The following is a 13,824-nucleotide window of genomic DNA, read 5'->3' as shown; positions in this document are numbered from 1 at the left end:
GGCCGAGGAGAACAGATCACTTTAGGCCAGGAGTTCAATACCAGCCTGGCCAACATGGCGAAACCCCATCTCTACTAAAAAATACAAAAATTAGCCAGGTGTGGTGGCACATGCCTGTAATCCCAGCTACTCCAGAGGCTGAGGCACGAGAATCTCTTAAACCTGAGATATGGAGGTTGCCAGTGAGCTGAGATTGTGCCACTGCACTCCAGCCTGGGTGACAGAATGAGACCCTGTCTCAAAAATAAATAAATAAATAAAAAATAAACAAAAATAAATCAGCCACACATTTTCCAAATTAGACGAAAACTATAAACCTTGAAATACAAGAAGCTCAACAAACCACAAGCACAAAATATATGAAAAAATCTACACCAAGGCACATCATCATCAAACTGCTGAAAGTCAGAGATAATGAAAAAATTTTAAAACCACTGGAGAAAAAAGCCACCTTAACCACAGAGATGCAAAAATTTATTACATACTTATTATCAGAAACAATGCAAACTAGAAGACAATGGAGAAAAATGTTTAAGAAACTAACTTAAGGGATGTGTAATTTTATCAAATGCTTTTTCAGTATCAATTGAAATGATTATTTGTTTTTTTTGTCCTTCATTCTATTGATTGATTTCAGTATATCAAGCCAACATTGCATCCCAAGGATAAATCTCACTTGGTCACAATGAATAATCTTTTTCATGTATTGTAGAATTCAGTTTGCTAGTATTTTATTGAGGATTTTTGCATCAATCTCATCAGAGATATTGACCTGTAGTTTCTTTTTGTGATGTTTTTTCTAGTTTTGGTGTCAGAGTAATACTGGCCTTGTAGAATTGGTTTGGAAGAATTTCCTTCATCTGTATTTTTTTTTTTTTTTTTTTTTTTGCGGGGGGGAATAGTTTGAGTAGGATTGATATTAGCTCTTCTTTAAATATTTGGTAGAATTCACCAGCGGAACCACTGGGTCCTGGGCTTTTGTTTTCCTGGGAGAATGTTTATTACAGCTTCAATCTCATTACTTGTTATTGGTTTGTTAAGGTTTTGGGTTTCTTCATGGTTCAATCTTGGTAGGTTGTATGTGTCTAGGAATTTGTCCATTTCTTCTAGATTTTCCAATTTATTGGCATATAGTTGCTATAGTAGCCACTACTGATCCTTTGAAAATCTATGGTATCAGTTGTAATGTCTCCTTTTTCATATCTTATTTTATTTGGATCTTCTCCCTTTTTTTCTTAGTCTGGCTAAAAATTTGTCAATTTTGTTTAACTTTTCAAAAAACTAACATTTTGTTTTATTGATCTTTTGTGCTGTTTTCATTTCAATTTCATTTATTTCTGCTTTGATATTTATTATTTATTTTGTTCTACTGATTTTGGATTTGGTTTGCTCTTGCTTTTCTAGTTTGTTAAGATGCATTTTGTTTATTTGAAGTTTCTCTTTTTTGACTTATAGTTTATAAACTCATAGCTATAAACTTCTCTGTCAGTACTGCTTTTGCCATATCTTATAGGTTTTGGTATGTTGTATTTCCATTAGGACTTTTTTCTAGAAAGTTTTCAAATTTTCTTCTTAAAGTCTTTTTTGACTCACTGATCATTCAGGAGCATATTCTTAATTTCCATTTATTTGTATAGTCTCCAAAATGCCTCATTGATTTTTAGTTTTATTCCATTGTGGCCAGAGAAGATGCTTGATACTATTTAAATTTTTTGAATGTTTTAAGACTTGTTTTTTGACCTAACATATGGCCTATTTTTTTTAGAATAATTCATATGCTGAGGGAAATAATGTGTATTCTGCAGCCATTTGATGAAATGTTCTGTAAACATCTGTTAGGTCCATTTGGTCTGCAGTGCAGACTAATTCTGATGTTTCTTTGTGGATTTTCTGTCTAGAAGATCTGTCCAATATTGAAAGTGGGGACTTGAAGTCTCCACTATTGTATTGGTGTCTATCTCTTGTCTTTAGCTCTAATAATATTTGCCTTATATATCTGGGTGCTCCAGTGTTGGGTGCATATGTATTTAAAATTGTTATATCCTTTTGGTAAATTGATCCCTTTATCATTATATCATGATCTTCTTTGTCTCTTGTTATAGTTTTTATCTTTAAATCAATTTTATCTGATATATCTACTCCTGTTCTTTTTTTGTTTCCATTGGCATGTCATATCTATCTTTTTCCATCACTTGATTTTCAGTCTATGTGTGTCTTTATAGGTGAAGCATGTTTCTTGTAGGCAACAGATCATTGGATTTTGCTTTTTTATCCATTCAGCCAGTCTATGTCTTTTTATTGGAGAGTTTAGTCCATTAACATTCAATGTTATTTTTTATAAGTAAGGACTTACTCCTGCTATTTTTTCATTTGTTTTCTAGTCTTCTCTTTCTTCTTTCCTTTCTTCCTGTCTTCCTTTTTGTGAAGGTAATTTTTTTCTAATAGTAGAATTTAATTTCTAGCTTTTTGTTTTTTATGTATCTGTTTTACATTTTTTAAAATTTAAGGTTACCATTAGGTTTGCAAACACTATCTTAGAACCCATTATTTTAAACTGATGACAACTTAACAGTGATTGTGCAAACAAACGAGAAAAGAAAACTCATGAAAACTCTACACTTTGTCCCTAAAACTTTTTGTTGTTTCTATTTATATCTACTCTACTGTCCATGTCTTAAAAAATTATAGTTATTATTTTTTGAATGATTCATCTTTTAGTTTTTCTACTTAAGATTCGGTCACATACCACAATTCCAGTATTATAATATTAACATTTTTTCTATGTACTTACTACTACCAGGGACTTTTTTTTTTTTTTTTTTTAACCTTCAGAGGATTTCTTATTGCTCATTGACATCCTTTTCTTTCTAACTGAAAAACTGCCTTTAGTATTTCTGGTGGGACAGTCTGGTGTTCATGAAATCCCTTAGCTTTTGTTTGTCTTGGAAAGCCTTTATTTCTCCTTCATGTTTGAAGGATATTTTTACCAGATATACTACTTTAGGGTAGAAGTTTTTTCCTTCAGCACATTTAAAATATGGCCATGCCACTGTCTCCTGCCCTGTAAGTTTTCCCTTAAAAAGTCTTCTGCCAGACATTGGAATTCCATCGTGTTTCATTTGTTTCTTTTCTCCTGATGCTTTTAGGATCCTTTCTTTATACTTGACCTTTGGGAGTTTGATTATTAGATACCTTGAGGTATTCCTCCTTGGGCTAAATCTGCTTGGTGTTCTACAACCTTCTTGTACTTGGATATTGATACCTTTCTCTAGGTTTGGGAAGTTCTCTGTTATTATCTCTTTGAATAAACTTTCTACCCCTATCTCTTTCTCAGCCTCCTCTTTAAGGCTAATAACTCCTAGATTTGCCTTTTTGAGGCCATTTCCTAGATCTCATAGGTGTGCTTCATTCTTTTTTATTCTTTCTTTTGTCTCCTCTGACAGTTTTTCAAATAGCCTGTCTTCAAGCTCACTAATTCTTTCTTCTGCTTGATTAATTCTGCTGTTAAGAGGCTATGATACATTCTTCAAAATGTCAATTGCATTTTTCAGCTCAAGATTTCTGCTTGATTCTTTTTAATTATTTTAATCTTCAGCTCAAGATTCCTGCTTGATTCTTTTTTTTTATTTTTCAAAACAGAGTCTCACTCTGTTGCTCAGGCTGGAGTGCAGCGGCATGATCTTGGCTCACTGCAACCTCCACCTCCCAGGTTCAAGCAATTCTCCTGCCTCAGCCTCCCAAGTAGCTGGGATTACAGGCACACACCACCACACCTGGGTTATTTTTGTATTTTTAGTAGAGATGGGGTTTCACCATGTTGGCCAGGCTGGTCTCGAACTCCTCACCTCAGGTGATTCATCTGCCTTGGCCTCCCAAAGTTCTGGAATTACAGTGAGCCACTGTGCCTGGTCTGCTTGATTCTTTTTAATTATTTCAATATTTTTGTTAAATTCACCTCATAGGGTTCTGAATTCCCTCTTTGTGTTATCTTGATTTCACTGTGTTCCTTAAAACAGCTACTTTGAATTCTCTCTCTGAAAGGTCACATATTTCTGTGTCTCTAGGATTGGCCCTTGATGTCTTATTTAGTTCACTTGGTAAGGTCATGGTCATGTTTTCCTGGATGGTTTTTTGTTTTGTTTTGTTTTGTTTTGTTTTGAGATGGAGTCTTGCTCTGTTGCCAGGTTGGAGTGCAGTGGGGTGATCTTGGCTCATTGCAACCTCCACCTCCCAGGTTCAAGCAATTCTCCTGCCTCAGCCTCCTGAGTAGCTGGGATTACAGGTGCATGCCACCACGCCTGGCTAATTTTTCTATTTTCAGTAGAGACTGAGTTTCACCATGTTGGCCAGGCTGGTCTTGATCTCCTGACCTCATGATCTGCCCACCTCGGCCTCCCAAAGTGCTGGGATTACAGGCATGAGCCACTGCGCCTGGCTCCCGATGGTCTTGATGCTTGTGGATGTTCATTGCTGTCTGGGCATTGAAGCACTAGATATTTATTGTAGTCTTTGCAGTCTGGGCTTGTTTGGACCCGTCTTTTGGGCAGGCTTTCTAGGTATTCAAAGGGACTTGGGTGTTTTTGTCTAAGCTATTTCTGCTTTGTGGGGTACTCCAAGCCTAGTTACACCTGGTTTTTGCAGACTCACAGTGGTACTACCTTGCTGGTCTTAGATAAGATCCAGATGAATTCCCTGGACTACCAGGCAGGGTCTCTTGTTCTCTTCCCTTACTTTCTCCCAAATAAATGGAGTCTCTCTGTGCTGAGACGCTTGCAGCTGGGAGTGGGGTCACACAAGTGCTTCATGTTTGCCAGCACTGCGACTGCGTTGGGTCACATCTGAAGCCAGCACAGCACTGAATCTCACCCAAAGCCCACTGTAACCTCTACCTGGCTAAAGCCTATGTTTGCTCAAGGCCCTAGGGATCTGCAATCAGCAGACGGGGAAGCCAGCCAGGTTTGTGTCCTTTCCTTCAGGGCACCAAGTTCCCCTAGTCCCTGACTGGGTCCAGAGATGGCATCCAGGAGCCAGGGACTGGAGTCAAAAATCTTAGAAACCTACCTGATGCCCTATTCTACTGTGGCTAAGCTGGCACTCAAACCATGAGACAAAGTCTTCCCACTCTTCTCTCCCCTTTCCACAGGCAGAGAAGCCTCTCCTACCATGGTCACCAACATCACAACCCATGGATAATCTTGCCAGGCTGCTACTGATATTCGCTTAAGACCTAAGGGCTCTTCAGTCAGCCTGTGGTGAATGCTGCCAGCCTGGAACTCACCCTTCAGAGCAGTGGACTCCTCTCTGGCTCAGGATAAGTCAAGACATGCCATGCAAGAGCCAAGGCCTGGTATTGGAGACCCCAGGAGCCCGCTTGGTGTTCTACCCCACTATGACTGAGCTGGTACCTAAGGTGCAGGTCTAAGTACCCTCTACTTTTCTCTATTTTTCTCAAGCACAAAGATTATCTTACTGTATTTCCCAGAGGTGGGAATGTGCTGGGTCTCACCTGAAGCCAGCACACCTCAGAGTCTCGTCCAAGGCCCACAGCATACTACCTGGGTGTTACTACTGGTGGTTCAGGGCTCAAGGGTTCTTTAGACAGCAGGTGATGAATCTTGCCAGGTCAAGATCCTTCCCTTCAAGGCAGTGGGTTCACATCTGACCAAAGGTGTGTCTAGGTATGTTGCCCAGGAGCTAGGGCCTGGAAAGGGGCTCTGCTGACTCTGCCCAGTTCCCTATTCTACGGTGCCTGAGGTGGTACCCAAGATGCAAGACAAAGTCCTCTTTAGTCTTCCCTCTCCTCTCCTCAAATTGAAGGGAGGATTCACTTTTGTCGCTGTGAGCTGTGCTGCCTGAGGTTGGGGGACAGGTGGTGCAAGCACTCCCTTAGCCACCCAGCTGATGTCTCACTAGGTCTTGAGCCCCTCCCCACTCATGTCCACTGGCTCTGAGCCCAGCACAGCACTAGGACTTGCCTAGGAATTGCAGTCCTTATTGCCTAACCTGCCTTTTAAGTTTATTCAGAACCTCAGAGCCCTTTAGTCCACAGTGACGAGGCTTGCAAAAACTCGAGTTCCAACTGCTGGGATGGGTAATTCCCCTCTGGCTAGGGTTGGTCTGAATGCTCCCTCTGTGGGTAGGCATCAACTATTTAGCCTGGTTTTGCTTTCCACTGTGACAGGACAGCACTGAGTCAAATGCAGGGTCTCCTAATTACTGCATCTCCTTCACCAAGCACACAGATTCTCCAAGGCACATGGCCACTGCCAGGGGATGGGGAGGGCTGGTGACAGCGATTCAAGACTGTCTTTTCTAATTTCTTCAGTTCCACTTTCAGTGATATGAAGTTAAAAACAGGTGCTGTGATTGCTCACCTGATTTTTCTGTTCTTAGGAAGATGATTTTTGTGTGTGTGTAAACAGTTGTTACATTTGATGTTCCAGTAGGGGGCACATTTAGTGAAGGCTTCTAGAAATTTGGCCATCTTGCTCCATCCTCCCTCTGGTTTTACCATTTTGCATTCCCACCAATAGCACCCAAGAGTTTCGGTTAATTCACATAGTTGCTAGCATTTGTTATTTTGTTGTTCTTAGGTAGTGGCAAAATAATGAAGGTGAGGGTGTATGGATGTCATTGCGGTTTTGATTTGCATTTCCCTAACCATGAGTGATGTTGAACATCTTTATGTGATTATCACCTATTTGTATATTTCATTAGAGGAATGTCTATTCAATTCCCTAACGCATTTTTCAATGTAATTGTATTTTACCCAGCATGCACTGCTGAAACAAAATACCAACTACTGAGGGTATTAACCCACTAACCTTTTTTTTTTTTTTTTTTTTTTGAGATGGAGTCTTGCTCTGTTGCCCAGGCTGGAGTGCAGTGGCACAATCTTGGCTCACTGCAACCTCTTCCTCTTAGGTTCATGGCATTCTCCTGCCTCGGCCTCCCAAGTAGCTGGGACTATAGGCGCCTGCCACCACGCCCAGCTAAATTTTTGTATTTTTAGTAGAGACGGGGTCTCACCGTGTTAGCCAGGATGGTCTCGATCTTCTGATCTCATGATCTGCCTGCCTCGGCCTCCCAAAGTGCTGGGATTACAGGCGTGAGCCACTGTGCCTGGCCGACTGAACCCACTAACTTTTAATTCTCACTGTACAAGACGGTATTAAGTAAGTCCAAGGTCAAAGTAGTGGCAGATTCAGTGCCTGGTAAGGGTCTGCTTCATGGTACAAGCAAGGCTGTCATCTCATTGAGTTCTCATATGGTAAAGAGCAAAAGAAAGCTACTTAGGGAAACGTATAAGCCCATTCATAAAGGACTACCCTCATGATCTCATCTAATTCTAACTACCTCCCTGAGATCCCATATCTTCATTCCATACATTAGGAAGTAGGGCTTCAACACTTGAATTTCAGGAGACAAACTCAGTAACTTTCTACCCTGCCTTCCCAAATTTATATCCCTACATGCAAAATACATTTATTTCATTTCAACAGCATCAAAAGTCTTGAGTCAGTCCACAATGAGCTGTAAAGCCTGAACTCAAACTCAATTAAATATCAGCTGAATCAGATATGGGTGAGAGTTGAGGTAACATTCATCCTGAGGCAACATTCTTTTCCAAATGTGAGCCTTAGAAAACAAACCGGTTGTGTGGCCTAGTGTTGAGACAGGCTTAGGAAAAGCACTTCTATTTCAAAGAAGAGAAATATGAGAGGAGGAAGTGGTGACAGTTCCCAAGCAAGACAAAAACCTGGAAGGTAAGTTTCATATAAGAATAACCTTCTTTGACTCAATATTCTGGATAAGAAATTGGTGGGAAAGGCTGTCTGACATGATCGAGGATGACACTGAAAAACTTACACAAAAGCAAAGACAAATGTTTACTAACAAGGAACTCAAAAGATCTGCTGAAATCCTCTACGATGGCAACAATAATGACATTATGATGATGCAGAAGATTTAGAAGGTGCAGAGCCATTGATTGGGACCTGAAAACATTGCAGCAGTTTTTCAACAGGCAGAGGTGTTAAAGATTATTACCCTCAAGTAAGATCCCTCAGTGGAGCAAAGTCTCCACCTCATCGGAATAACTACAACATGCCTACAAACACATTTGATGATGCAAAGAAATAAAGGAATAAAGTTCCTATAACAATGTTTCTAACTAAGCATTTGCAAATATGAAGACCGAACCCTCAGTACTTATAGATCTTCAGCCCTCAAGCCAAACAGATCCTGACTGTATCATTTAGCCTCCTCCAAAGAGTCAACATCTGCCATCGGAACCTTGTTCTTGTAACATAGATGATTGTTTTGATGTTCTGTCAGAAGATTCCATTTAACCTGATCTCTCACTACTTACCTACAATACCACATGTCTAGTCACCTCAACAAATCACAATGTTAGGCACCATACGGTGATCATCATCACTGTCATTATACCTGGGTAATCAAGAGAGACAAACTAGGATTTTGCTGAATAGTAACATACTATTTCAGGTCAATTCTCAAAAAGAATCTGTGTGTATTGAAGGAAATTGTAACTTTCTGGCTGACGTGTACTATTTAAGGAGGCTTGTGATGGTTGCTCCCGTACTGAATAAGTATAGACTTTTTCTCATTATAATTCCCTAAACAATATAACTATTTACATAGTATTTACAATGCATGAATTATTATAAATAACCTAAAAATGATTTAAAGTGTACAGGAGGATGTGCATAGGTTACATGCAAATATGTCATTTTTAAAAAGGGACTTCAGCATCTGTGGATTCAGGTATCCTTGGGAGGTAATAGAACCAATCTCTTGAAGATCTCCAGAGATAACTATATTCAAAATAAATGGAAACTACTTAAGTCTTTATAACGTCTTTATATTCAAAGGGCTTATCTCCAATGTGAATTCTTCCTCGTATCTTAAATACAATAAAACTAGCAAATGCTTCTCCCACATTCCATACGTTCAGAGAGTTTCTCTTTAGGGAGTCTTTTTATGTCAATTAAAGGAACTGGGAGAACTGAATACTTTTTCACATGCCTTACATTCATACAGTTTCTCTCCAGTGTGAATTTTTTCATGTATACAAGGGGAACTGGAAAAACTGAAGACTTTACCAAATTGCATACATTCATGGGCTTGCTCCCAGTGAGTTCTTTCATGCCTTAGGAGGGAAACGGACGAAAACAAAACGCTTTCCTACACTCCTTACATTCATGGAGATTCTTTCCAGTGTGAGTCTTTTAACGCTTTCAAAAAGAACAGACATCCCTAAAGGCCTTCCCACATCTACATTTATAGGGTTTCTCCCCAGTGTGCGTCCTTTTATTGCTTTGTAGAAAACTGGAAGAATCAAGGGCTTCCTCACATACCTTGCATTTCTGAGATCCATCTCCAGTGTGTGTTTTCACGTGTCTTTGAAAGCTTGTGCATGAAAGAATGCTTTCCCACATTGCTTACATTGATAGGGTTTCTCTTCAGTGTGCGTTCTTTCATGTCTTTGAACTAAACTGAGATAATGAAAGCTTTTCCCACATATCTTACATTTATGATTTCTATTTCCAGTGTATGTTCTCATGTATCTTTGAAAGCCTCTGAGATGAGAAAATGCTTTTACACATTGCTGACATTCACAGGGTTGTTTTCCAGTATGAGTCTTTTCATGTATTTGACTGTAACAGGAACAACTGAAGGCTTTCCCACATTGTTTGCATTTATAATGTTTCTCTCCAGTGTAAGTTCTTTCATGTCTTTGAAATGGTCTGTGAAAATTGAATATGTGGGTCTTTCCCACATATCTTACATTTATGAGGCCTATCTCCACTGTGTAAAGCTTCTGAGATGATTAAGTGCTTTCTCACATTCCTTTTAGTCACTAAGTTTCTTTCCAGGGTTAGGCCTTTAATGTATTCAAAGGAAGTGGCAGTAACTGGAGGCTTTCTCACATTGTTTATGTGTAGTGGCTTCTCTCCATATTCCTGATACTCATGTGGCTTGTGTTGAGCATGAGCTCTATGGTAGCAATTACCACGAATGACCCATGCTGACTTTTCCACACACACTGCTTTCATGTGGTTTTGCTCAAGGGAGACTTTTTTTTTTTTTTTTGAGATGGGGTTTCTTTCTTGCTGCCCAGGCTGGAGTGCAATGGCCGATCTTGGCTCACTGCAACCTCTGCTTCCCGGGTTCACGTGATTCTCCTGCCTCAGCCTCCCGAGTAGCTGGGATTACAGGCATGTGCCACCATGCCCGACTAATTTTGTATTTTTAGTAGAGACGGGGTTTCTCCATGTTGGTCAGGCTGGTCTGGAACTCCCGACCTCAGGTGATCCGCTCGCCTCGGCATCATTTTCAGGGCTGGTAGATCTTGAGGCTTGGTTAAACAGAAAGAGAAGGGTAAAGCAGAGCTTTAAGAAGCTGGGCTAAGGATTCAAGGAATTCTCCAGCTCAGATCCATCCACAGAGACTGAGAGAGGTCAATTTTTTGCTTGATTCATTTTCTCTTTTTCTTTTGTTCCTGGCATTGTCAGAACACTGGGTGAATATAAGCTAAAGGAACAGAGACTTCAGTGACTACACTGGACAAGGAACACGGTCTCTATAAATACACTTTTGAAAGTTACCAAACAAATAAACAATTACAGCCTGCAGCAAACATAAAGAGCATAAAAAGGAAGGGGGAGAATTTGATTTACAGAGTTACTCTTATTATGATATTCAAATGTCTACTTTTAACCTTTATTTTAGGTTCCAGGGTACATAGGCAGTTTTTTTTTTATATAGATAAACTTGTGTCACGGGAGTTCGATGTACAGATTATTTCATCACCTGGGTACTAAGCATGATACCTGATAGTTATTTTTTTCTGATCCTTTTCCTTCTCTCACCCTTAAGTAGGCCCCAGTGTCTGTTGTTCCTCTCTTTGTGTTCACATATTCCCATTATGTAACTCCCACTTATAAGTGAGAACATGTGATATTTGGTTTTCTGTTCCTGTGTTAGTTAAGGATAATAGCCTCCAGCTCCATCCATGTTTCTGCAAAGACGTGATCTTGTTCTTTTTTATGGCTGCATAGTATTCCTTGGTGTATATGTGCCAAATGTTCTTTATTCGGTCTACTGTTAATAGGCATTTAGGTTGATTTCATATATTTGCTATTGTCAATAGTGCTGCAGTGAACATAGGTGTGTATGTGTCTTTATGGTAAAATAATTCATATCCTTTGGGTATATACCCAGTAATTGGATTGCTGGGTCAAATGATAATTCAGTTTTTAGTACTTTGAGGAATCACCACTCTGCTTTCCACAATGGTTGAACTAACTTAAACTTCCACCAGCAGAGTATAAGCATTCCCTTTTCTCGACAACCTTGCCAGCATCTGTTATTTTTTGACTTTTTATTAATAGTCATTCTGATTGGTGTGAAATGGTATCTCATTGTGGTTTTGATGTGCATTTCTCTAATGATTAGTGATACTGGGCATTTTTTTTTTTCATTTGCTTGTTGGTTACATGCATGTCTTCTTTTGAAAAGTGTCTTTAATCCATCTTGAGTTGATTTTTGTATATAATTTAAGAAAGGGGTTCAGTTTCAATCTTTTGCATATGGCTAGCCAGTTATCCCAGCACCATTGATGAGTACTTCCCCACTGCTTGTTTTTGTCAGCTTTGTGAAAGATCAGATGGTTGTAGGTGTGCAGCATTATTTCTAGGCTCTGTATTCTGTTCCATTGGTAATGTGTCAGTTTTTGTAAAAGTACCATGCTATTTTGATTACCGTAGCTCTGTAGTATATAGTTTGAAGTCTGGTAGCATGATGCCTCCAGCTTGTTCTTTTTGCTTAGGATTGCCTTGATTATTTGGGAATTTTTAAGTTATTTTTCCTCAAGAACCAACTCTTGCATTTGCTGATCCTTTTTTTTTTTTTTTTTTGTATCTCAATTTCCTTCAGTTTAGCTCTGATTTTGGTCATTTTAGTTCTGATTTTGGTCATTTCTCGTCTTTTGCTAGCTTTGGAATTGGTTTGCTCTTGCTTCTCTGGTTCTTCTAGTTGTGATCTTTCACAGCTTCCTCTAGTTCTTCTAGTTCAGATCTTTCTTTTTGATTTGGGCAGTTAGTGCTATAAATTTCCATCTTAACACTTCTTTAGCTATGTCCCAGAGATTCTGGTATGTTGTTATCTTTCTTCTCCGTTTTGAAGAATTTCTTAATTTTGGCGTTAATTTCATTATTTACTCAGAAGTCATTCCGAACCAGGCCATTTAATTTTCACATAATTGTATGGTTTGGGGAGATTTTCTTAGTCTTGATTTCTATTTTTATTGCACTGTGGTCTGAGAGTGCAGCTGGTATGATTTTGTTTGCTTGTTTTTTTAATTTGCTGAGGGTTATTTTATGTCTGATTGTGTGACTGATTTTAGAGTATGTGCCATTTGGTGAGGAGAAGAATATATAATTTGCTGGTTTTGGGTGGAGAGTTCTGTAGATGTCTATTAGGTCCATTTGGTCAGGTGTTGGTGGAAGGCCAAGGAGGAACAAAGGCAAATGTTACATGGCGGCAGGCAAGAGAGCATGTACAGGGAAACTGTCCTTTATAAAGTCATCAGATTTCATGAGACTTATTCACTATCAGGAGAACAGTGTGGGAAAACTGCCCCCATGATTCAATTACCTCCCACTGGATCACTCCCATGACATGTGGGGATTATGGGAGCTACAATTCAAAATGAGATTTGGGTGAATAAGTCTCATGAGATATGGTGGCTTTATAAAGGGCAGTTCCCTTGCACATGCTGTCTTGCCTGCCACAGTGTAACATTGGCTTTTGCTCCTCCTTCGCCTTCCACCATGATTGTGAGGCCTCCCCAGCCATGCTGAACTGCGAGTCAATTAAACCTCTTTTTCTTCGTATTGCCTGGGTGCCAGCTCCCAGTTCATAATGTCTTTTTTTGTTCATTTTTAAATAGAGATGGAGGTTTCACCACATTGCCCAGGCTGGTCTTGAGCTCCTGAGCTCAAGCAAACCACCCACCCCAGCCTCCCAAAGTGGTGGGATTACAGGCATGAGTCATGGTGCCTGACCTCATAATGCTTTTATATCTGGTATTCTTCATAAAAATATGAAGATGAATGTTTTCAAATTCAAAGTCTAATGTCTCAGCCTTTGATTGAAGCATTTAATTCAATAACATTTAAAGGCTTGATGGAAGGAGCATTTCCACACTGTGTTTAGGAGACAGGAGGGCAAATTGAACTCCCAGAGTTAAATCCATTAGTGCCCCTGACTCATCCCCAGGTTTTGATCCACCTCAGGGCTCCATTTCAGGAATTATCATCTGGCCTCCAAGCTTTGGAATATGTTTGGCCTCCTGAAAGGGGTTGACTTGTGAACTATGGATGCACCAGGCTGCTTATCTGAGCTAGTTCAAGTTTTTGCTTTATAAAATATTGCCGCCACATAATTCCAGTTTTTCCACACATTTAACAATTTTATTTTGTTTTTATTTTTATTTTTATTTTTTTCGAGGTGGAGTCTCCCTCTGTCTCCCCCACTCTCTCACTGCAGCCTCTGCCTTCCGGGTTCAAGCGATTCTCCTGTCTCAGCCTCCTGAGTAGCTGGGGATGTGCCACCACATACGGCTAATTTTTGTATTATTGAGACAGAGCCACCATGTTGGCCAGACTGGTCTCGAATTTCTTTTTTTTTTTTTTTTTTTGAGACGGAGTCTGGCTCTGTCGCCCAGGCTGGAGTGCAGTGGCCGGATCTCAGCTCACTGCAAGCTCCGCCTCCCGGGTTTACGCCATTCTCCTGCCT

The sequence above is a fragment of the Mandrillus leucophaeus genome, unplaced genomic scaffold (assembly GCF_000951045.1).
Source record: "Mandrillus leucophaeus isolate KB7577 unplaced genomic scaffold, Mleu.le_1.0 Scaffold440, whole genome shotgun sequence".
Classification (NCBI taxonomy): Eukaryota; Metazoa; Chordata; class Mammalia; order Primates; family Cercopithecidae; genus Mandrillus; species Mandrillus leucophaeus.
Note: the sequence above shows the minus strand (reverse complement) of the source record.